Source organism: Erpetoichthys calabaricus, chromosome 18, assembly GCF_900747795.2.
Source record: "Erpetoichthys calabaricus chromosome 18, fErpCal1.3, whole genome shotgun sequence".
Classification (NCBI taxonomy): Eukaryota; Metazoa; Chordata; class Cladistia; order Polypteriformes; family Polypteridae; genus Erpetoichthys; species Erpetoichthys calabaricus.
This window is the reverse complement of record NC_041411.2, coordinates 2,339,821-2,364,300: the sequence shown is the minus strand read 5'-3', so window position 1 is coordinate 2,364,300 and position 24,480 is coordinate 2,339,821. Positions and strand designations below refer to the sequence as shown.

At 44.2% G+C, this 24,480-nt stretch overlaps 2 protein-coding genes across 2 annotated transcripts in view; one reads left to right on the top strand and one right to left on the bottom strand.

Annotated features, from left to right (window-relative positions):
- The window catches only part of tbx5a (T-box transcription factor 5a), a 111,276-nt gene extending 93,678 nt beyond the window's left edge, over positions 1-17,598 (bottom strand). The window contains exon 1 of the mRNA XM_028824750.2: positions 17,457-17,598. The gene's annotated coding sequence lies outside the window, so the exon portion shown is untranslated. The remainder of the gene's footprint in view (positions 1-17,456) is intronic.
- The window catches only part of LOC127526277 (mediator of RNA polymerase II transcription subunit 13-like), a 257,111-nt gene that overhangs the window by 216,466 nt on the left and 16,165 nt on the right, over positions 1-24,480 (top strand). The gene's annotated exons all lie outside the window — the stretch shown is intronic.

The window sequence follows — 24,480 nt, the reverse complement described above, 5'->3', positions numbered from 1 at the left end:
GTAGTTTGTTCCAGACTCTCACAACTCCTTGTGTAAAGAAGTCCTTCCTGGCTTCAGTCCTAAATGCACGTCCCTTTAATTTGCACTCCAGTACATCATTCATCATTACTATGAAAGAATTCTGCTACATCTTCTTCATTGATGCTTTTGAAGACCTGGATTAGGTCCCCACGTGGTCTCCTCTGTTTGAGACTAAACAGGTTTCATTCTCGGAGTAGAACACGTCCTTAAGTCCCATGATGCACCTGGTTGCTCTCCTCTGCACAGCTTCAAGTGCTGCTATGTCTTTCTTGTCTCGTGGTGACCAGAGCTGTACACAACATCCAGATGTGGTCTCCCCAGTGTGTCTGCATAGAGCATCAACAGTTTATATGATGTAACCTAATAGATGATAAAGACGCTGTGTCAACATAAAGCCCTAAATCCTTTTCAGAGGTCTCTTCCATTAGGTCTGTGTACATCATCTTGTATTTAGAACTGATGTTTTTGTTGCCCACGTGTAGCACTTTGCACTTTTCTACATTGAACTCCAGTTTTTTTGAATGTTCACCCAGAAGCCTGCCCAGGTCTTTCTAAATCGTCTTTGCTGCCTTCTCAATGTGTACCATTGCTCCATTTTTGGTATCATCTGCAAATTGTACAAGCTTACTAATTATACCAAAATTCTAAGTTATTAATTTAAATCAGGAATAGCAACAAGTTCTGAGGGATTCCACTGATATTGCCATTCCACGTGGAGCATTCTCCTCTTGTCTGTCCTCTGTCTCCTACCAGTTCAACTTGGGATCCAGTTTTGTAAGTTACCTCTGATGTCTACAACATTTAGTTTCAGAATTTATCTTCGGTGTGGGACGACCGAGTCAAAGTCAATTCTGCCATATGATTTGTGTTGTCGGGTATTGCAGTTGAATTTTCAAAAAAAGTCTGAAAGATTGGTTTGGCAAGATCCTCCTCTCGTGAACCCTGGCAGGCTGTTACTTAGTATGCTATTCTCATAGAGGTACTTTTCTGATTGATTTCTTGTTAGTTTCCATAATTTTTCAGTGCACAGAAGTAAAACTTACTGGTTAGTAATTGAAGGATGAAGTCACATTTGGAACTGTCCAGGCCTCTGGTATTTCTCCCAACTCAAGTGACTGTTCAAATATCCCTAATATTGGTTCACAGATGACATCTTTCATTCCTGTTAGTACAACTGGTAAAATTCCATCAGGTCTGGGGGTTTATTAATCTTCATAATAATCTTCATTCCATTAGCCTGCAAATGTTAACGCTGACTACCTTGAATTCTAGGATAATTACTTAGGTTTCAACCTGTCTTAGATGGGAAGCACAGCTAGTTTCCAGTAAAGGACAGTTCAGGTATGCCTAATAATAGTTCATAAATTACATATTTCATTCCTGTTAGTACAATTGGTAACATTCCATCAGGTCTGGGGGTTTATTAATCTTCAATGTATTGAGGGCTTGACGTACATCTGACTATTCAATTTTAAAATCTAGGAACTTCGATATCTGCATGTTTCTTCCTCTACAAATATTTAACGTAGAATATTCGTTCCGCTCATTTGCTGTTTCCTCCTCATTTTCAATGCTTTCACCTCTCAAAAACGTCTTCTTTCTTTTTTTGTTGGACTCACTGGCAGGTTTTTTTTGGTTTCTCTTTTAATTTTTCAAATGCTTTGCTTCGCTCACAGCCCGTTTTGACTTACTGGTTATGACTTTGTTTCGGTCTTTTACTACTCCTGTTAATCCTCAGATAAGTCATTTGTCCCATAGTCGGTCAGAGGGCGTTAGGCTTTTCTTTTTTTTTTTTGCAGGCCACCACTATTTTGGGTATTTTTGGATATTTGGTGACTTTTGGTGCATGTGGATCGTTATGAATTTCTTCAAACTTTGATTTTGGTAACATTTTGGGTTTAGACATCTGTTTAGCTTGACTTGCTTGATATTGATGATGCTCATTTCACGATTTTCATTTCATCTTCTGACCTGTTATTATTCAGTGAAATATTTGTACTAATAAAATGCAGTACATTTGTTATTTCAACAGCTGGCACATTACAAACATTTGTAGTAATGCGTTTTATTTCTACAAAGATGCACCATCTGTTAGAATGGCAAATTCAATGCACTTCATTACTGCATGCAGTCAATTAGCCTGCAAATGTTAACGCTGACTACCTTGAATTCTACGTTGATTACTTAGCTTTCAACATGTATTAGACGGGTAGCACAGCTAGTTGCCAGTAAAGGACCGCTCAGATATGCCTCATAATAGTTCATAAATGACATCTTTCATTCCTATTACTACAATTGGTAAAATTCTATCAGGTCTGGGGGTTTTATTAATCTTCAGCGTATTGAGGGCTTGACACACATCTGACTATTCAATTTTAAAATCTAGGAACTTGGATTTTGCTTCAATTTCTGCATGAGGTGTTCTGTTTGTTTCTTCCTCTACAAATAATTAACGTAGAATATTCGTTCAGCTCATTTGTTATTTCCTCCTCATTTTCAGTAGTTTCACCTCTCAAAAATGTCTTCTTTCTTTTTTTGTTAGATTCACTGGCAGGTTTTTTGTTTTTTGGTTTCTCTTTTAACCTTTCAAATGCTTCATTTCTCTCACGGCCCGTTTTGACTTTGTTTCAGTCTTTTGCTACTCCTTATAATCCTCAGATAAGTCGGTCAGAGGGCGTTAGGCTTTGGTTATCAGTGAAGGAGCTTGGGAGGCATTCAGGAGCGCCATCAGTATCGAAAAATGCAATTTGAACATCAGTCGGCTATTCATCCGTCCATTTCTGGGCCTGTGTGATGTCATTAATGAGTTTCATGTGCTTTTTTATCAATAAGCTGTGTAACAAATAATGTTGTGACATTGTGTCAATGTTATATTCCTGAATATGCAGTAACGACGTGCATTGTTTGGACTGATGGCCCTTATTCTAAGTTCTTAGCAGTCAGTTGTGTGTGAACGTGTGTCCCGTGAAGAACCTGTGTCAACAAAGAGGAAGGTCTTTGGGGCGCCAGCCATTGCAAAGCACTGTCAGACTGGGCACATTGGGAGTCACTGGCCCACCTAACACACAGACCCCCCTTTTGTAATGACACCACACGAAGAGACAATCATAGATGGCTTTAATTCAGGGTTTAGGAGGTGAAGTCAGAACAGCAAGCTAAGGAGGATGTCGGTCAGTAAGAACATGAATATTCGGAATACACGAACATTTGAACCTCCACTTGCACAGGAACTTTACGGATTATTGATTCATTGAAGAATGGGAAGCCCTGCCCTGATTGCACTTTGATGTTCGGTTTTTGAATGATTTTATTAACAGCACTGAACACTTTTGCACCTACCCCTTGCTGTTAAGTATGTGCCCTCATTTGCCCGGCTCATCTCAGTTCATGACAATCGACGGTTCGGGTTCAAGAGGCTCTCGAACAAAACAGGAAGCATGGAGCCGACTTGGATCGTCACAGTCTGTCCGGTTGGTGGACATTTCACATCTTGAAACGCATGTGGACCTCACTGAGTTAACGTCCGCTGAGCTGTTGATGGCTGCCCTGTGGGGAGTCGCGTGCCCACCTCTCTCATCTCTTCCCCACCTGTACCTCTTGATCCATCTCACGGTGTGCCCATCAAAAGTATGCCAGTCATTACGCGACTACCAGTAAGTGCCAGGAAGAATCATGCATTGTCTGCTTGCCTGCCTGCCCTTTGCTTTCTATCTGATGTACAGTCAGACAAATGAGTGGTCAGCCCAGGTTGGCCTTTCTGCGTTTGTCATTTTGTGGCCCTAATGCAGTGTGGTGCACTCGAGAGCAGCACTTCACTAATGTAAAGGCTCAAAACATCAAAACGCCTATTTTAAAATACATTTTTTAACAGAATGATGAAGTTCATCAGTCATTTATCACAGCATAAAAGACTCAAATCTGCTGAGCGCGTTCCAGAATAACACAAGGCGAAGGCCTCAGGGTATCGCTGGGTGCGTGCCTGGTTTAGAATGGAAAGTGCTGACCCGTCCGATGGCATATTGTGACACTTGTGCACTGGAGTATCTTGTGAGCGTCACTGTTATTAAAATTATGGTCTGGGTTTTCTTCACAGTTTTTTCTTTTGGAAATGGTTATTCTTTATGTCTAAGGAAATCTTCATGTTATATTCTGCTGTGTACATTATTTATTACGTCGCCATTTTGTGAGTCTGTCATTATGACGCTAGTCCTGGTTGGTGGTGAGGTGGTTTCTTGTGTGACGTCCTTCACGTTATATACTGGTGCGACGCGTATTCTGTTAACCGTGTTGGGAGGAGTGAACCCTCCTCCGCGTGTCATGTGACTTTACCCTGATTTTCTGGTTTCAATTTTCTTGCGTGTTAGTTTCTAATGTGAGTTGGCCTGGTGATTTACAGCTTTGGTATTGTTGGACTCTCACTTTGATCTTTGACCTGCTTTCATTTCCTGGTCTCAGTCTTCTCTTTATTCCTTGAGTTTAGCTCTGCCATAACGGAATGTTTCTGCTCTTTAGGATGAGGGCCAGGAGACACCTGAACCATTTCGGATAGCCCGGCATCTACCCAGTCAGGTGAACTAGGCAGTCGTTTAAAGTGGCTCCTGATTGAGGGTGGCCAAACGTCCCACTTTAAACTATTGGGCGACATGCTAGGACCTTGTTGGCAGAGCACATCATCCTGCCAAGTTGAATGGCAGAGGACCATGTTGGCCTGAGCTCAGGAGGCCCACCTACCCACCACTCTGTGGCACTGACCATTCTGATTAGTGGGGCAATGGCGTAGCTAGGGGCGGTCCGCCCCTGGTGGCACATTTTTGGGGGTGGCATTATTGGCCAAAAGTTCGGAAAAATATCACTCATGAATGAAAAAAGGTAAATTCTCAGATTTTTATCCACAAATACTTCAAAAATCATTTTCGGACTGTCCTTCTGTGACGGCATCGGACACGGCCGTTGAAATTTATGAGGCAATAACAAAACTAAACAGAAACATTACACTGATAATCATTTCTAGGAAGATAACTCATTTACGATTTCTAATTTCATATCGTTATCAATCTGAATGCATTTTTGCTCATCCCCAGCTCTCACTTGTACTCCACACTGGTTTTGGTTTTCGTAGCGTAATTATATTAAACGAATAATTAGAACACGGCTTATCAGGGCATTGTCTGTACTATATTCTTATCTAGTTGATGCTTATAAATAATTATATGTGAAAAATGATTGCTGTTTCTCTATATATAAATAAATCTATGCAACATGTACCTTAATTTTTCTCTGTACGTCATTTTAATTTTCTATTTAAATAGGTTGACATATTCAGATATGTTGGAGGGTGGCAAATTGAAGCACCGCCTGCCCCGAGCGGCATGAACTCGAGCTACACAACTGTACCGGGGTGAGAAATTGTGAATCGAAAGCAACACGCAGCAGGTTTAAATGACCAAAATACAGAAAATAAGAGACAGACGGTCCACAAACACAAAGGCGCAGCCCTGAAATTCACCGGCTGACAATCCATCATCACCAAGCCACCAATTCCACTTAAAACTTGGCTTCACTGCCGGCAGCTTTGGAGGTAGAGGGTCCTGCTCCCCAGGGCGGTGAGTGATAACTGCTGCGCCTCGTCCCAAACAGAGACCGACCGCTGGCTGACGTTGTAAGTTTTCAGTGATCCTGGCAGGACAAAGACACAGGAGCGTGAAAAATGAAAACAGAAAGTGCAGTGTAGGTGTTGGCGCTCAAGGTCCATACTTCTGAAAGATAAGCTAAATGAATGTTATAATATAATATCAGGAGTGTCATTAGTGTTTGCTAGCCGTCGGGTCTCTGCAGAATATTTTTCCTCCTTAGCCTTTCACTTTGTATTTTAGTGAGCGTGAGAAGGCCGGTGCATCCCCTGAAATTCCTCGTCTGTATGTGGCTATTGAGCCCTGCGTTCTGCAAGCCACGTCATTATTCTCGAGGAGTGGATAACACAGTTATCATGACAGTACATAGAAGGCGTTTTCCCACTGCTGGATCTTTGATTTTTTAGGGTTCCTTCACACGATGTCAGCCTTGGGCCACTTGTGCTGCCTGGCCATTTTGGTGTGTTGTGTTCCCACCACACTTATGGAGCTGTAATCTCAATGCAGATGTGACGTGCAAAGAAGAACAGGGTGGCGCCTCTTGGGAGATCGCAGGAGGCCAAAGCCACCTTTGTGCTTCGAAGCGACTGAGACGGTGATTAATGCTGTGATGTGGTGAACCAGGAGGCGACTGTGAAGAGTGATGCCGTATGAAGTGTGGTTCACCGATGACTCTCCAAAGTCCAAACTACTAACAGGTTTATAAGATGGCACCAGCATTTGTGGTTACCCAATCGGCACCCCACCTCACGGTAGCTCCTGGTGGAATGAAAAGCACATACCCTGGAGTAGGAGCTAAGAAAAGTACCAGGAAGTACTCATGGGCCGAATTCCTGTGGTGAGAATGCTACAAAGGTTTCCGAGTTTTGAAAAAGTTCAGGCGGTGGGAACGCACCTATAGGAACAGGCAAGCTACACCGCCTTCGTACCACACCAGTGCTGTCAGAATGATACGGATTTTAAATTGTGCCGTGTCGTCGTCCTGCACTCGTGTGATGTGACCCAACTTCAGCTGTTTAAGGATGAGTTTGGTACTTTCAGTTATTTCTGGTATGTCTGTCTGTGCTGCTTACAATTGGGCTTTAGGGTACACGGGATCAAATTTGACTGGAAAAGCCCTAAAACATTCCAAAGAGGTCCACTTTGAAGCAGCATTGGTTTCCGTGTTTTTATGAGGCATCCTGGTGATAGCAGAAGGAAACTAGAAATAATTATTTGGAACTCATTTTCCTGATCTCTCGTCTTTCCTCAGCCTCCATCGCTGCTCTTAAACATAACGCTTCTGGAATAGCACTTCACTGGGTGCTGTGGCTCCTCGAGGAAGAGGAGGAGCTTGGGACCAGGCGCTGATTAAAGGGCGCTGCCACACCCACCACACGACGAGCCCCCCAAGTGCAGCCGTGTAACAGGTGACCCCCCTCAGCACCACATTGGATGAAGAACAACTCCATTCTGGGGAGGATTCTTTGCACCTGAATTATTTGGGCTTTGAAAAAGGTTCTTACATGCGTAGAAAAGAGAAATCTTTAAATGTGTAGTCGGCAGGATACCGAGAGACCAAGAACACCGGAACGTAGCCTGTGTTATTCCTTTTAAAATTAGGAGCCTTTCACAAACCTGTTCACGGTTATTAATGGAGCCTGTCATGGCGCAGAACAAATACAGTAAAGGCTCCTTCTGGAAAGTTCACGTGGAGTGTTCTTTTGGAAACCAATAAAAGTTACCCCATGGCATTGCACAGAAGAACCACTATGGTGCCTTTATTTTGAGAAGTGGTGGGTGAACTTATGACAACCCAAAAGCCCCCGGTGCCATGCTACTGTATATTCGGCGTGTAACCCACTGTTTGCTTCTTCAGTTCTGTTTCTGCAGTGGTTATGTTCTGCCATGGCTTGTAACGGCAGCCGCATGCTGCTCAAGTAATATAACGGTGAACTGGCACTGCTGAGGTGGCCGTGTGTGTGTGTGCCCTGTGATGGATTGGCGTCTTGCCCAGGGGTTGTTTCTGCCTTTCATCCAACGCTTAGACTCTGGCTAAGTGGGTTAAGGACATGGACGGCTTATTATTTATCATTTTAATGGCACGTCACCTTCCAATTGTTCCAATCCAGGGCATTTGCAGTGGGTGGCGTTGACTTTGTGCCTATCAGCCCTCACCCAATCAAGCCAGAGATTTTTTTGGGGTACGCATTCCCCATGGGCTGAGATGCAAGGAATTGTTTTGCACCGACTGCTTGTCATTGTGGATCAAGTGGCTGTACCATCAGAGGCATCTCCTTCTTCCTCTTCATCTGTTCCCACTAGTCATGTGTTGTTTTTGGTGAAATTTTGATGGCTGGACGCCTTTCCTAACACCAACTCTCCCTTATTTATCCAGGCTTGGGACTGGCTTGAATAGATAGATAGATAGATAGATAGATAGATAGATAGATAGATAGATAGATAGATAGATAGACAGACAGACAGACAGACAGACAGACAGACAGACAGACAGACAGACAGACAGACAGACAGACAGACAGACAGACTAGGGGGCTCTGCCCCCTGCTCGCTTCGCTCGCCAACCCCTGGCGTTGGGGCATGACAAAGAGTGAGATGTATGAATTAGATATAGAATAGTGTGCAGGTGTGGATGACGCATATAGAAAGCAAAAAATACAGTGTTTGGCATAGAGTAATGGTTTATTGGAATATTTCTTTGTACACAACATTAGTAGTAAAGATGGTGGCTTGTCCTTGAATGAGTTTTCCTTGGCATGGATCATTTATAACCTTAACTTTAACGTCAGATGAACGTCGAACACGTGAGAAGGCAACATAAAGTTGTCCATGTCCAAAAACGGGTTCAGAGAGGTAGATGCCAACCTTGTCCATGGTTTGTCCTTGTGATTTGTTGATGGTCATGTCAAATACAGGTTTAATGGGGAACTGTCGCCGTTTCAATGTAAAAGGTAATTCTAGGTCAGAACTCGTAAGGTCAATTCTAGGAATCAGAACAGTATTGTTAGCATGTGATCCTGTAAGAACTGTTGCTTGAATAACATTGTGTGTCACGGTGTTGACGACTAAGCGTGTGCCATTGCATAAACACTGTTTAGTGTTAAGGTTTCTTAATAGCATGATTATTGTTCCGATTTTAAGGCTAAGATTGTGTTGTGGTAATCCGGCTGGGTTAATAGTGTTTAAATATTCTAAGGGGAAATTAAGATGGTCATTGTCGTCATCAGAGTCAACTGTCAGAGCTTAGAAAGAGCTGTGCCTCTCCAGGAAGTAATGAAATGACCTGGTTATTAATGTGATCAACAATAATATTTTTTGGACATAATATAGTGCGTTGTGTTAAAAGGGGCATTTGGTCTAATGAGACCGCTGTTCCAAATATCTCCGTAAGTAAGTCGTCGCAGATGAAGGGTTGAGGAATTGTAATAATATCTGGGTGAAGTCCATCTGTATTGGTGAGTGTACAATGTTCTAGTTGTAATAACCAATTGTTATATTCGTGATCTGGAAATCGCATGTTTTGTACCAAGTGTATCTTTAGAAAGCAAAGCCAATTGTTCGCGTAACATTTTTTTGTTCCGCGGTTTTAGAAGCGCGCCCACGTGAATTTTTTTGTTTGATGCGGGTTCGTGTTTGTGGTCCCGTTACTCGAGCCGTCTAGTTTTGTATCCGTGATCGTGAATTGATGACTTGTTTGATCTTTATCGTTAGGAATATGGATAAGGTAAGCACTGTCTAAAATCTACGCCTAATAAAAGTACCTTCACTCCAAAGGGAATATTATTATTCATCAACGCAATGCCAATTGTCCGCGTATTTTAAGGTGGACTGAACAATATCTGAGCGCATTGTAAGTGGAGTAATAGTTAAGCACTGTCTAAAATCTCCTCCTAATAAAAGTACCATTCCCGCAAAGGGAATATTATTATTCATCAACGTTTGTAGAAGTTTATCAATGGTGTTGAGTAAGTGAGTGGATGCCATTGTACATTCATCTATAATTAATAGTGTGGCAAGACGGATGTCACGTGCATTGTTACTGTTCATTGTCATAGTGGATACCGATGTTTCTGTGATTGGGACCGGTATTTGGAATAAGGAGTGACATGTGTTTTTGGAGCCGAGACATTTTTTCTTCCACGGTTTCAGAAGCTTGTTGTAGGTGCCGACGTGATTTGTGCATATTTGCGTTCTTGATTTGTTTCAGGGTGCACTGTTCCAATGCGATGTAATATTTGTCCACATATGCGAAAGCAGTATGGGCCATTGCCTTTTGCTGGCCTGATATTTACTCCGGTAGATGCAAAATCAAATGAACTATTGTAGGATGTAATGCAGATGCGCCGCCGTGTATTTTGTTGTTTCATGCGGGTTCGTGTGTTTGGTCCCGTTATCCGAGCCGAATCGTTTTGTACCCGTGAGCGTGTATTCATGACTTGTTTGTTCCTCAGCATGCGAAATATGGATAAGTAATAAGGAGGATCGCACTCACTGTTAATATGGAGCCTTTTCTGCAGTTGAACGGTTAGTAATGCTTTATTGTAAGGAGATCCACCTATGCTGACACCTATGCTGCCTAGTGTGAAGGTGTTGAGATGACGTATGTTTAATATGGACGGTTCCTTTAGAAATGGGGCTTTGGGTGTCACTTCTTATTGATGTTAGTGTGTTTGTGGGTCTGATTCGTCGTTGTTGTGAACGTTTCGTGTGCCATGTCTCGTCTCTAATGGACCTGGCGTAGCGGTCACGGCTTCTTTGGTGGGTGGGGTGGTTTTGGGTTCTTTTTTTTTTGTGTGCCAGGGGCTTGTTGAATCGTCCTCTTTGTGTGTGTCCCGTCCGGTGCCTGTAGGGGGGGGGCTTGCAGGTGGGCGCGAGCGGCTTCTTTTTTTGTGTGTGCTAGTTTCGTGTGCAATGGGTTTCGTGCGGCGCTGTGCGTCGCCTGCGTTTGACTCCTTTTTTCTGTGCTCACTCCTTTTTTCTGTGGTCGCGGCCACCTCTCGCTGAGCCTCATTTCTTGGGGCGCCTGCGCAGTACGTCTTTTTGCGGCTACGGCCCATGGCCGGATGTCCCTGCGTCCATCCGGTTTAGCATTCTCGGTTAGTAATATAGATAGATAGATAGATAGACAGACAGACAGACAGACAGACAGACAGACAGACAGACAGACAGACAGACAGACAGATAGATAGATAGATAGATAGATAGATAGATAGATAGATAGATGTGAAAGGCGCTATATGATAGATAGATAGATGTGAAAGGCACTATATGATAGATAGATAGATAGATAGATAGATAGATAGATAGATAGATAGATAGATAGATAGATAGATAGATAGATAGATAGATAGATAGATAATATGAAAGGCACTATATTATAGATACTTTATTAATCCCAAGGGGAAATTCACATTGAAGATATTAAGGACAGCAATTAAAAATAATAAGAATGATAATAATATCGGGTGGCAAGGTGGCGCAGTGCTTTCTGATAGTGAAGGAGACAGGGGGGTCGCGTCTGTGGGGAGTTTGCATGTTCTCCCAGGATGCTCTGGTTTCCTCCCACAGTGCAGACACATGCAGGTTAGGTGGACTGGTGCTGTGTGTTCGCCCTATGCTGGACTGGCACCCCGTCCAGGTGTTGCTCCTGCTTTGTGCCCGATGCTTGCTGCTTACAAGGACGGATAATTCAGTTCTTGTCACCTGATTTCATACTACGTGCCTACTCAGTATCCTTTTGAAGAAACGAGCTCCCGCATAATGAAAGAATCCAAGTGATCACAGGTGGGCCTTCTTCAGCCATTACTGTCTAATTGTCTGCAGAACAGAGACATCCGTTCTCATCTGCGTCAATAAGCTGGAGCCCATCCCAGCAGGCATCGGGCACAAGGCAGGGACAATCCTGGGACAGGATGGCAGGGTGAACACACACATGTACGTGCCAGTTTAGCAATGCCAGTTCACCAAACCTGCATGTCTGTGGGAGGACAGCCAGAGGTAACCAACTGGGACACAGGGAGCACCAGGGACACAAACCCCCCCCCAGACTCCTTACTGCAAGGCAGCATACCTGCCACTCTGTGCCACCGTGTTGCTCTTGTCACGTTTCGCAGTACATTTGTTGGGTTTGCGTTTTTATTTGTTTTTGTCTGAATTATTCCTCTAGACTAGTCGGCTCTGTTGTTGCCAGATGGGGCCGATCACAGCTGCCAGGGCTCATCCTGCCCGTCGTAACTGACAGCGCGCTGCCTAAAATGGCTGAGCCTTGTGATAGATAAGCCATTGTCTCCGATTGTCATTTAAGTTGTAGCCAGGCCTTTAAACACGTGAGCTTTGGGACGTGTAGCTGATTTTCATGTTAGCTTTACTTGGCATCAGCTGTAAACAATGAGGAAGGTAAGACGTTCTACTTGTTCGGTGTGACAATCGTGATGGTCTTCTTGTCCACTTGCCCAAGTGTGCCCATGTGAACTGAACCTCGTGCCCTTCTCATTGCAGCTCCGCTCTTTTTACGTGTTCCTTTTATCATCAAGTGTTTCTGACCCTCTTGTGCCCAGTCATGTTACTACTGGGCACCCTCACGCTGTCTGCTCGGAGGCCTCCATGTTTGCAAGGCCGAGTGCTGGTGAACTTACTTGGGTCCTAACGTGTGATCTTTTATTAACTGGACTTTGTGATTTGATGTTCACGGAAGCACAAGTGGATCAGAATTGGCGCCAGACAGTGAAGCGCACTTGAAACATTTGATCACGGCCTTCATCGGACAAAATGAGTGCTAATGAGCCGGCAGAAATGAAACTTGGCGGGTTTCGTTGCTCCTTTAATTCAAAATGTATTTTGTTATTCTGCGTCCATAAGAAATGATGTTGCGCTTTAGGAACTTTACAGTAAAGCCCGACAAATCTGGTAAAGATTAGCTGACAAATCCAATTTAGCACTTGTGTTCAGTAGTAAAGGGCACCACGGAGAAATTAGGAATCGAGAAAAAAAAGAAACGAGAGGACAATCGAAGGGGTGCTGCAGAGCAATGCCATAGGGGAATTAATAACCTGAATGTGAATTTCCCATTGGGATTAATAAAGTATCTATCTATCTATCTATCTATCTATCTATCTATCTATCTATCTATCTATCTATCTATCTATCTATCTATCTATCTATCTATCTATCTATTATATAGTGCCTTTCACATCTATCTATGTATCTATCTATCTATCATATAGTGCCTTTCACATCTATCTATCTATCTATCTATCTATCTATCTATCTATCTATCTATCTATCTATCTATCTATCTATCTATCTATCTGAAAGAACCGTGCCCTAGAAGGTTCCAGAAGCCTATAGATCTATAACTGCTTCTGAGAACAGATTTGTGAAATGCCGATCGATGGCTTCTCTACATTAAAGTCCACATATTAGGAACCTTTTCAAAATCCAAAGAAGCAACATCATATCAGAGACCCCTTCCCAGAATGAAATGGCTCTTCATCAAGCAACAGTGGAACCACACGACACAGCAAAGTGCCATTAAAGCACCAGGATTGTGACGCGGGGTAAAAACAAAAACACAAATGATGCCATGGCTCTTGATCAAGCCAAGGGTCTACAAGGAACCAGTCAACCCAGTAAAGGGCCATGAAACTGCCAGCGGTGTGGCATAGTAATTACGGCTTTGGATTTCAAATCCCACTCCTGACACCATTGTGTGACCCTGAGCTAGTCCTGGAAAAAATAAGAAATGAAACCAAATGTACGTGAGATGTTAGACATCAGACGACACCAGATAGCCAGCATGTTGAAGCGTGTGTAGACAGCCTTCAAGCAAATGCCCGTATGGCGTCCCTTATGGTCATGTGCATCGGCTGAGGGCTGCCTGCCTTCGTTTCCTATTTTTTTTATCTCTGCCATGAATCCCACTCAGTCCTTCTCCTGGCACAGCCTTAAAGGGGACACTTTTGGGTAAGTAGTACGCAATGCCCAGCGCCCCCAGAGTCAGCTGGTCCAGTACAGCCATATTGGGAGGTGTAAACGGCCGTCAAAATGAACTTCCAATAAAACATGAAACAAATAAAAGTTGCATCGTCCCTTTTTTATTATCTTCTGGAACTAAGCTTTTGTGAGACGCTCAGCTTTTACAGAATGTGCTAAGGTTGCGGGTGGAACCCCGTTGCTTGTCATAACTCATACTGGTTCTGTACTGGGTCGTGTGGCTCCTCATTGCCTGACAGAGACCCATTATTAAGGGTTCTCAGGGTTTTGAAGAGGTTCGTAATATGTGGACAAGGCAGACATCTTTAACGTGTAGTCGGCAGGAACAACAGACAGAACAATGAAACATTAAAATCGGGAAGCCACGTGTAATTCCACGAATCTTTTGCCGTGTAATCGTTCTTTCTGGAGCCTTCCAAGTGGATGGTTCCTATGTGGCGTCGCTCTGAAGAAGAACCACGTTAGGCCCCGTTATTTCTAAGAGTGTGCGCTCGTTTTTATGTTACAATCTGTCCCTTCACGAGTTTACGGCGCACGCGGCATGGCCGTGATTTCAGTCTGCACCGATTCACCTTTAACGGACAATTAATGTCGCAATACGTCCGGCCACGTTGGGATTTGTAGCCGGTTTTCATGGAGCGACAGCATTTTAAAAAAAATTCGCGGTTGGGGGTCCTGGGGGGGGGGGGGAGGGGGGGGGGGGGGGGTGCGTCCTTCGTGTGCATCCCTCCGATTTTTAAATATTAGCCCTTGAAATTCTCGGCCAGCTGCAAGACGCCTCATCCCAGTGACTCGCGTGTCGCCCCCGCGAGACACCAACTGTGTGTGGAAAGCCCAGTCCGTCTGGGCACACGGGGGGTGGGGCACCGTCGAGAGACACCAACTGTGTGTGGAAAGCCCAGTCCGTCTGGGCACACGGGGGGGGCTCGTCGAACGTCGGGAAGTGAAACCCCACCTGGGGAGACAAACGGGTTGGGCTCGAGCTTACAGTACATAACGTTTAGTTCATGATATTGTAATATTTAAATAATACTCCTTTTATGGCTGCTCTTTGCCGAGTGCGTGCGCAGGGCGCCGTGACCGATTAATAATAATAATAATAATACATTTTATTTATATAGCGCCTTTCCCATGCTCAAGGCACTTCACAGAGTTTAAGATAGAACGGCAGGGTATACAGTATATAACATTGTACAAACCAGATAAATAAATAAAGAAGATTAAGACAGTACATTCACAAGTACCGGGTGTCCTAAATGGCGAGGATGGGCGGACTTCTCGTTCGTGTTTTGTTCTGCGCAAAACGACTTGACTCATTTTTAATTTTTGATAAATAGTGTGTACATTTTTATTTATTTATCTTAATTTACCGTTTTTTTTTTTGCAGAGCAAAGCAATATTTGTAAAGGGAAATGGAAAAGCGGACGGCACTTTTAATACTAACACGTTTCAGACTTTCACTCAAAAACATCGTTTTGGTTTTCGTTAATTTTTTTCTGTAAATGCACGCTTTTAAAATAAAACATTTTAATAATCGCCTCTAAAAATAATCGGGGTCAATCATTTTGGTTCTGCAGTTGCGATGTCTTAGGGGAATCGTTTTTTTGTTTTCCTAAAGAAACATCCACGCGAAAGTTCCAGAAAGAAACTTTCTATTTATTTAGATCATTCCGTTAACAAACATGAACAGACAGAGAGTAACAAATTCTTCAGAGCGACCCACAAGAACCAACAGGCTCCATAAACATCAGTGAGCAGATGATAAGCGATTTGTGAAATCCTAAAGGGTCCCTGATTTTGTAATCCGTCACACCATCTAGCAGAGGGGTTCTTGATTTGTTTCTGTCCTGCTATTGTGTGATCACAATTTCAATTGTAACGCGTGCCCCTCTAAACAGTAAAGATTTCAGGTTTATCCACGTGTTAGGAACCTTTTCGAAGCCCAAAAGAGCCAATTCCATACTGAAAGACTCCGTGCCAGAATAAGATGGCACTTCGTCAATCCAGTAAAGTGCCATTTAAGGAACAGCAGCTTTAGATGCTCTTTAACGATTCTGTTATCATTTGTTATCGTTTGTAAAATACGTTGCGTTACACTCCAGTATTAAAATGTGCTGTAAAAAAAGTGTAAATATCATGAAATGTGTTGGATTGTAACGAAATTCGAATAGTTGGGGTCCTTTTTTTTACCCCTCACCATAAAGGTGAAGTTTCACTTTATACTCTCAGAAGAGTTCAAAAACTACCGAAACGAGAACTTGATTCTCTACCGTCGGACATGCCGTTCAGACTCCGTCAAAAGCCCGAGAACCGCCAGCAGATGTGCTCGCAAGAGAAAGCGGCCCCCTCTTCTGTATTAGGTGTAATATTAGCGGCGGGCCCCATTAGTAGCGCAGCCATCAGGCCGCCATCCAGGCATGTGAGCTTCCTTTCTTCCCTGAGGGACCCGGCCGGCTGTAATGACCTTCTGGTATCTGTACAATTTCAGCTAACACAAGTCACCGAGATTAACACCTGCGCGCTGACTCGAAATGGAGTCCAACTTGAGTCGCCCCAGCAAAAGAGCGCAGTGGTGGCGGCGGGGGCTTCAAAATGAGCCAAAGCGGCAAAGTGCCGTCCAGCTTTAGTCAGCCCCTTTTATCGGCAGCTTTATAAACACTTTTAACAACACAAATAAACTTTTTTGTGTGATCTTTATTTGGGTACAAACTCAACAATGAGGATTATTTCACCTTACACTCTCTCTTAATGAGCAAAGCGCAATCAAAGACTTGACAAAGTTTGATTCAAGTAAAAAGGCGGCTTGTAGAAATTCTGACCTCCGTTTGCCATTTCATTATGCGTAAATAAAATTAGCTTCGGTGTGTTTTACTTTTATCGCATTCATTTGAACGCTGGTCGCACCCTTAATAATATAAAACGAACATTTACTCTTCTTAAGCGGTTCGTCATGAAATAATAGAAATGAACCCGTGAACGCGCGTGCTATCCCTAGCAAATCGATACCGTTAGAATTAGTAATCGATCGAAAAATAATAGTCGCGACCTCCTAGTGCGTGCATTTTATCATTATTTTTTTAATCTAATTATTTATATTTACTTTTTAAAATTTAAGGGACATGATGTCCTTATAAAGCCTGAATAGTGAGAAAGGCGCTATATTCATACACTATTATTATTATTATTATGATCATCATAATCATTATTATTATTATTATTAAAAGTCTGTAATTTAGTTAACGCTTTATATTCCCAGAATGAGATTTGAAAGTGTAAAGGCGAAGATCGACGCGTTTCTTTATTTAACGTTCCATGTGATACCGTTACCCGGTGAATGCGCGGAACCGAATTCTATTGCAGTGCGCTCTCGGTAACTCCGCTCGTTAAGATCTTTTAACTTTACATTTATTCAGCCAATGGCGAACGTTTATCCTTGTGCGCTATTTCCTCATTAAATTCTATCCTTTTCAAGTTGATAATTTTACGTTTTCTTATCATATAATTTGAAACCCTGTAGCACAGTGCTTGTTTTACAGTTGCTGTCATTTGAATCATTTTAATAATCATATATATATATATTATATTTTTTAATCATATATACAGTATATATATATATTTTTTTTTTTAATCATATATATATATATTTTTTTAATCATATATATATATATAAAACATTTTAGAAATCCGTTATCTCTCTTTCATTTTTACACAGTCACCCCGTGGAATTGCGGATTTGCGCCGACAAATAACACTGAAGAAAGCGTCCTGCCCAAGAGTGCCCATTAAACCAGGTAAAAATGTTTAAGCAGATACCTCTTGCCCGCCTCACGTATTCCGCAGTCCGGCGCCTCTTGATCGACAAATGGAAGAAATCAGCTTCATCGTCGAGGCGAGGCGGCCATGTCGTGCTTCCCGACGGCTCTCCCTGTAATTAGAGCCCACGCCGTAAAATCGCTCCCTGCTGAGTAAAGCGAAATGCAAGTCTCATTAGAATTTGCTTAATGAGAATACAAGGTCTTTATAATGCGTCCGTCATATACTACAATATTATTATTCCAGACCCTCTGCACTTTAATGGTAGGGGGCGCCAATTTCCTCTTTTTTATTAACATTTCGAGCTTTTTTACATTTTGTTTTAACATTTACAGATGTCAGGTTTCAGCTCATCATGCTCCCCTTTCGTAAAGCTGTTATTGGCAATTAATTTTCCAAACGAACCCAGCAAACAAACAGAACTCCGTTGTGCCGTTGGACGTTCTTGCGTGGCTCTCTTGTGCCTTAAATACTTTTTGCTGTTTTCAAAACACAGTAAATTTTAATTATGGACAGGGCCAGGTCTAGTTAGCCTTGCCTGGGAATGCAGTTAGAAATGACAAATAGAGGGGTACCCCGTGGTAGAGCCGGACGAAGCCCATTTACAGTCGGGGGGGGGGGGGCGCAGCATTAGACTTTAACGACAAAGGTAGGGGGGCCCCCTCGGTGTCTGGAGTGCACATCCCTTCAGTTACATAAATGGACTGACACAACACAGAGTTTACAGAGGGTGCGCCCCTTACCTTTCATAAATGCCACCCCTAACAGGTTGACCACCTCAGGCTATTATCACCATTCTGAATTTTTTGGGTGTGGGAGCCCCATGCCACCCCTGATGGCTGCCCACGTCCCCCATCCTGCCTCTTACAGTTTCTCATTCCTATTAGGAGTTAATAAGAAGGAAGAGGGGGTCCTCCTTGGAGTTTTTTAAGCACCCTGATATTCATTTCAGGGATCAATCAATAGGGAGAGGGCCCCCCCCTTGGAGTGTTGCACGTGCTGGTAATCATATCAGGAATCGATGAACGGGGTCCTTGGCTTTTCATATTCTGCATACGAAACGCGGCGACTCCCAGGAAACTGTCTGAAGCGCTCGTGTTTCTTTGTAAGGTTAGGTCTGCAGTCTGAACGTGTGGGTGTGTTGGGGCGCCACATTGCCTCCTGGCACAAACCCACCAGACCTGCCCTTGATCTCCGATATATAATATCAATCATGTCGTTAGTTCTTCTGCATTTCAGCTCCAGAGTCCTGGCTTCAAATCCACGTCAACTGTGTGCCTTTTGCATGTTCTCCTTGTCTCCTTGTGCATTTCGTTTCCCCCTCTGGGTACTGAAGTTTCTTTTTTTTTTCTCATCTCAGATATTTCCAGGTTGGGTCCTTTGCTTTGTGCGCCTTTTGATGTCCTAACGTCCGATCCGCTTTTGCTCCTTAGCCTGGTGGGATAAGTTCTGCCCCCAGTGTAACCCTGAACTGGACTAAATGGGCAGACACATACTGTACATAAATCATGGTGGTGACAAATATTAAATATCTAAAGTATGAGCAGTAGTGACGGGCAAACCCTGGTGAATTAGCTTCACCTCAAGTTTGACAAAACCGTGGAAATGTGTTCAGGAATTTCAGCAAATTCCGCAAAATGCGTTGAAGTCAATGGAACGAGAAACTAAACTGGTTTGGAGTGGATTATAATGTGGCAGTGAGCTTTTAAGTGTCACCGTTGTTAGCAAAGCATCTGCTGGCCAGAAATGTGACGTGTGCTGTGACACAACAGTGCTAACCACTGCGCCACCTGTCTCGTATTTCTCGATCTTGTATCACTAAGACTAAGAGAGCCTGTGGTGCAAGAGACCAGTGCTGTATACTCTGGGGCTGTCCCTGTCACCAGGGTGGTCCAGATCTAATTATGCAACTGGTCGACTGACAGCCATCTCCCCGCCATTTTGGAATGCAGGGCAGGTGCTGCCATCTATCGGCAACAAAAAGAATTTTAAGTGAAATCTCCATGTGCAGGGCAGGCGCTGTGGATTCTCTAGGTAATAAACTTAAGAAGTTATAGCGTAATGAAAATTGCATAATTAGATCTGGACCACCACATACAAGGGACAATGAGATGATGCGGGCAACGATGTAACTTCATAATATAACTGAGAGTTAGTTTTTGGCAAATCTGACTGGAGTGCCGATCAGCAAGTGATATCCAACATAACCAGTTAGAAGCCCTTCCGGGTTATGACAACGCCAGGAAGGTCCTCCCCTGGCAGTGCCCTCTATCGTCTGCCAGGGTTCCCTTCAGCACTGCTTCTCCAGACTCCCATCTCCCATGCAGCCCTGTGGGTGCCCAAAATATTAAAGTGGGGGATGAGCTGCTTTGTGCCATCCTCCCCTGCCAGTTCTTGTACAGTTTGGGCATCCCACTCAGGACAAGGGTGATAAGATGTCCTGAATGGATATTGCCCCCCTTTTTATTCCATCCTTCCATTATGACATCCCAGCCAGGTAAGGACTCTCCACCCCCGTCCTGGGTGGGATACCCAAACCGTCTACAATGGGTATGAAGCAGACCGGGCAGTGGCACAAAGTGTCAGGTGGAGTTCTGCACAGAAAGTGTGACGTCCTAATCCAGCATTGGCTGCTACAGCTCTATGATGTCACGCTGACCTTGCAAAGCATGATGGGATGCTGGGGGAAAAAAATCGCCTTAGCCAGCCGTACAGAAAACTTTTAGGGAGAATTCGGCAAATGAGGGCAGCAGGAAATTTCGCCGATGAACAGTAGTGAACAACATGTGAAAAGTGAAGGTGTATGACGGAAGTTGGGCTCAGGCACAATTCACGGTCACCTTAACACCTTCCTTACCGAACATCTGGATAAACCCGTCGTGGAAGAAGCCCCTTTGAACATTTGGAGCCTCCGCTATGCAGAAACAAACCTGAACATTGGAACACTTCTGACAAGAACAGGCCGCAAAATGAAGGTGCACCGCAACTGCCGCAAGTCTTTTTGGTGATGCCAACCCGGGTGCCACCTCCCTGTCTCCTCCAATGAAGTGTCAGTACGCGATTCTGGCTGTGGCCGCCTCTCTTTACTCGCTCAAAGACTCCACAACTGGGTACAAATGGAGACTGGAAGCGGTCCACGATCTTCTTTTCTTCGTTTTTGGCAAATCTGAACAAACCACACGGGACTCCAATCACTGTAATGAGCCTCACCGCAGCCTGTTTCTAATATTAACCATTGTGTTTCACTCTGAATTCGAAGAGAAAACCAACATCCGTCAAGGCTAATTTGGTCGCCGTCTTGAGCCACGCATAAGTGATTCTGTCAGAGTAATAGAATTATTCAATTAAATCAAATCTGCTTGTAATAAAATGCACATTTTCAGGCAGACCTCACACACGACAAGTTCAGAAGCAAAGCGGGCCGAACCTTAGCCCAAATGTCAATTTCATATCATATTCATTATAATAACACTCTGAGAGTAGCGCCTCACTTAAGATGGCGTATAAGCAGCTTGACATGAGTGCTCGGCTTGGAATGTAAAAGGCACAAAAACGGCGAGGTGGACGTTTACCAAAAAATCAGGGACAGAATACAAGCTGGGCTCAGCCTTCCTTCTTTATGCTGGAGCATAGTCCACCCGTGACCACTCACCCGTGCTGCTACCACCGGATACCCTCATCCCAAGCCCACCTGTTTGACATTTGTATCGAGATCTCTATGTCAAGGGTTCCTCGGTTATCCTCACTTGCACTTCCAAGTTAGGGTGTGATGTTGCTGCCTGGCTTTCTCAGGGTGGGACCACAAGCCGGCCCACCTCCTCTTCCTCCAGATCTCCTCCTCTGTGGGACACTTAAGGCCACGGCTCTGCAGTGCTGACGGTCTCCGGCCAGTGGATCCACAGGATTCGGGGTAGGTAGGTGGTAGTATCTGAACGTCTGGGGTTTTCCTCAGTTTTGTTCTCCACGTCTCTGCTCCCCGTATAGCAGCACAGATTTGACATTTGTTGTGAATAAACGAGGGTCCGCACCAAAGTCAGTTATCTCCAAACAGCACCAAACCAAAAAGAAGAGTCGAGTAGCTGCCCTGAAGTTCTTAAAACATCATAAGCTCACTTTTAAGCATGCGGGAACGCTTGGAATTTATCCAGAATCCTGAAAAACCAGGAAGTGTGCGATGCTGTGCCTTAAAGAGCTAAAATGGAGGCGTCACACGTCGTGCCACCCCACAGGCCTCTGGGTGACTTGGCTCTTTAATAGAGAGTTGATTGTAGTTTTAACAAGGCGGCGCATGAACATCGCAGTTGTTTCCAGCAGCTTGACGTTGTGATAGATAGAGGCACTCTCGCTCCCTTGAACCCTCAGATTTGACTCCAGACACCAGGTAAAAGTCCAATAATAATATTTATTTGGACAAACACGTGCACAAAGCACCCTCCTCTCCACAATACTCATACAATAATAATAAACGACAATAATTAACAATCCTCCACACTCCCAGACACTTAGCCACCCTACCACCCAGCTCAGCTCAATGTCTGGGATTTCCCACAATCCTTTTATAGTCCTTGACCTGGAAGTGGTTCTGTCCCTCAGTCCATGTGACTTTCTATCACTTCCGGGTCAGGTAAAAACTTCTCCTTTTCTTCAGCCCGGAAGTATATCATTTCTTCCGTTCCCGTGACTTGGAAATACTTCCGGGCTGTACGGAAAGCATAAATCCCTGCAGCGACTCCTGGTGGCTCCCATTGTATCCAGCAGGGCTGTGCATTAAAACTCCAAAGACCATGAGGCCCTGCTGGAATTCGGGGCACCTCCATGTGGCAGGGAGGGCTCCATCTGTATGGACTGTATGGCCGGCAATCCCTCACACCGTTTTCTCACGCGAGATACGATTGTTTTACTTGACTTAGGGATACTCAATTGGTTCATCAGGTGAGGGTGGGTCCCCCTCGGGTCACTTCGACATCGCAGATGTTTAATCCTTTCAAGTAATTTCAGCTCACAATCGGTTTATTGAGTTTCAACTTTGACCCCCCGCCTTAGTAATTTTGACTTGTGGGTACTTGATCGTTTCATTGGTGAAAAGTCCCATCATGGGACCCTGGGCCCACACCAAGAACACCCTGATGGTACACACAAATGAGTCGACCCATCGCAAACATGTAGTGCTCAGACGAGGAAAGGAGGGTCAACAAAACAGGAACATTTTCGGGTGCCAACACAACCCTCCTCGTTTACTGATAAGGCCCAACAAAAAGTGCCCGATGGCATGCAAAGAAAACAACAAAACTAAGCGTTTCAGCTCTGCCAATGGGTCACCTGACTCAGAGCTCCTCCCATTAGGTCATCTCCGCAGTAATGACGTCTCCTTCCAGGTGGTCATCCTCTTGAAGCTCTGGGACCAGAAGAGACGGGGTCAGTTTCCCTAACTGGGTGACTTGTTGAGACTGTGGAGGAAGAAAATGACAGGACAGTTAGTGGCAGCGCACCCTCATGGCCTGGGCTTGGTATGACATACATATGGGAAGAGCTTGGCTGGTGATCCTCAGACCCGCATGCATGACATTGTCCATGAATCTTTGCTCAGTGTCAATGATGTTCCTTTGCTACCACGTGGAACAGAGAAGTGGCGGCTTATAATGCTGTCTGGCCGACACTATTGAAGATGGCGGTTCACTGGCTTTGTCCTGCGTGTTTCTAAATTGTGTTCTGAAATCTTTGTGCTGTATGTCGGCTAATAAAGATCAGGTTTGGAGTTTCTAGTGAATGTTCTCACCTTGCCTTGCAGCATTTGCCTTGGCAGTCTGTCGATTCGCTGGATTTGTTTGCTGGGTTTTCTTCTTCTGGTCCAGCACACAGTTGCCAGTTTTGCCTTTTTTTTTTTTTGTAAGGTGGGCTTCATAAATTACGTCCAACTTCTTTACAGCACAAACACAACTCCGTGCCGAGTCCAAAGATGACACCGGAGAAGGCACCTAATTATGCTGTTTAAAATCCCGAAGGCTCGCCTGTGTGTTTGATGCTCCAGTGGTGTGCACCTGTGCCACCCGGCAGCTTTTCAATGAATGCTTTTAATTATTTTTTAACCTTTGGTTCAAGTTCTAAAAGCAGGGCGTCTGGTTTGAGGGCAGAGGGAGGTGTTAAAACAGATGGATCCCCAAAGATGGGCTCCTGGTGGGGACGCGATTTTTCACACCGCCATTTGTTCATTCAGAGGAGGAGGAGGATGTGACTTGTTGAAATGCATTGATTGCCGGGGTCGTGTTTTTCCTCAAAAGGACTTTGCCGATGAATTTGGTGGAAGTTTAGGCTTTGTTGTCGGGAGTTTGTGTAAAGTAGAAGAAAATAAATAAATTAACGGAAGACGCTCAGAAGCAGGGTGAAGCCCAGGGTGAAGTTTCAAAGGCCCATGTGCTCGTCGTGTTTGTGTTTTTTTTATAAAGTTGTGGTGGGTGAAGACCAACAGAACGAGAGGAAGTTGACCAACGAGGGTCTTAACCTTCTGGGGTTCTGACTGAACATGACGTCCAAACCTGACAGCTAATTGTGTCTCTCCACCTATGCAGTCCCACATTCAGTCCTGACGCCCCCTGGAGGCCACTGCCTGAACTTCACTCCAGCCAGTGCCATTTCTTCTATTGTATCCAGTTTTGTGATGGAAGGCATCATAAGAGATGATTGCCGATGGAGTGATTGATTCAGGTAGCTGGCTTGCGGTCCTTCTGCAGATCCTTAATAAATGTTGGTGACGCTGCAGTGCTGCTTGTCATAGCTGTCGTGAAGCCTCAGCCTTCTTCACAGTTTCATGTCGGCTTGGTCATTTAAAGTGGTTGTGACTCCTCTGTATGTGGTCTGACGCAGTGCATTACAGGGATTGAACCATAAGATGCCCTGGTGGTTACTGCACAGCATTCTTGGCATCTCAATACAATGAAGGGATGATTACTTCTTGGATTATACTATGGAGGGGGGACACTAGAGATGTTAGTGTTGGAGTCCCCCATGCCGGCCAGTAGGTGGCAGC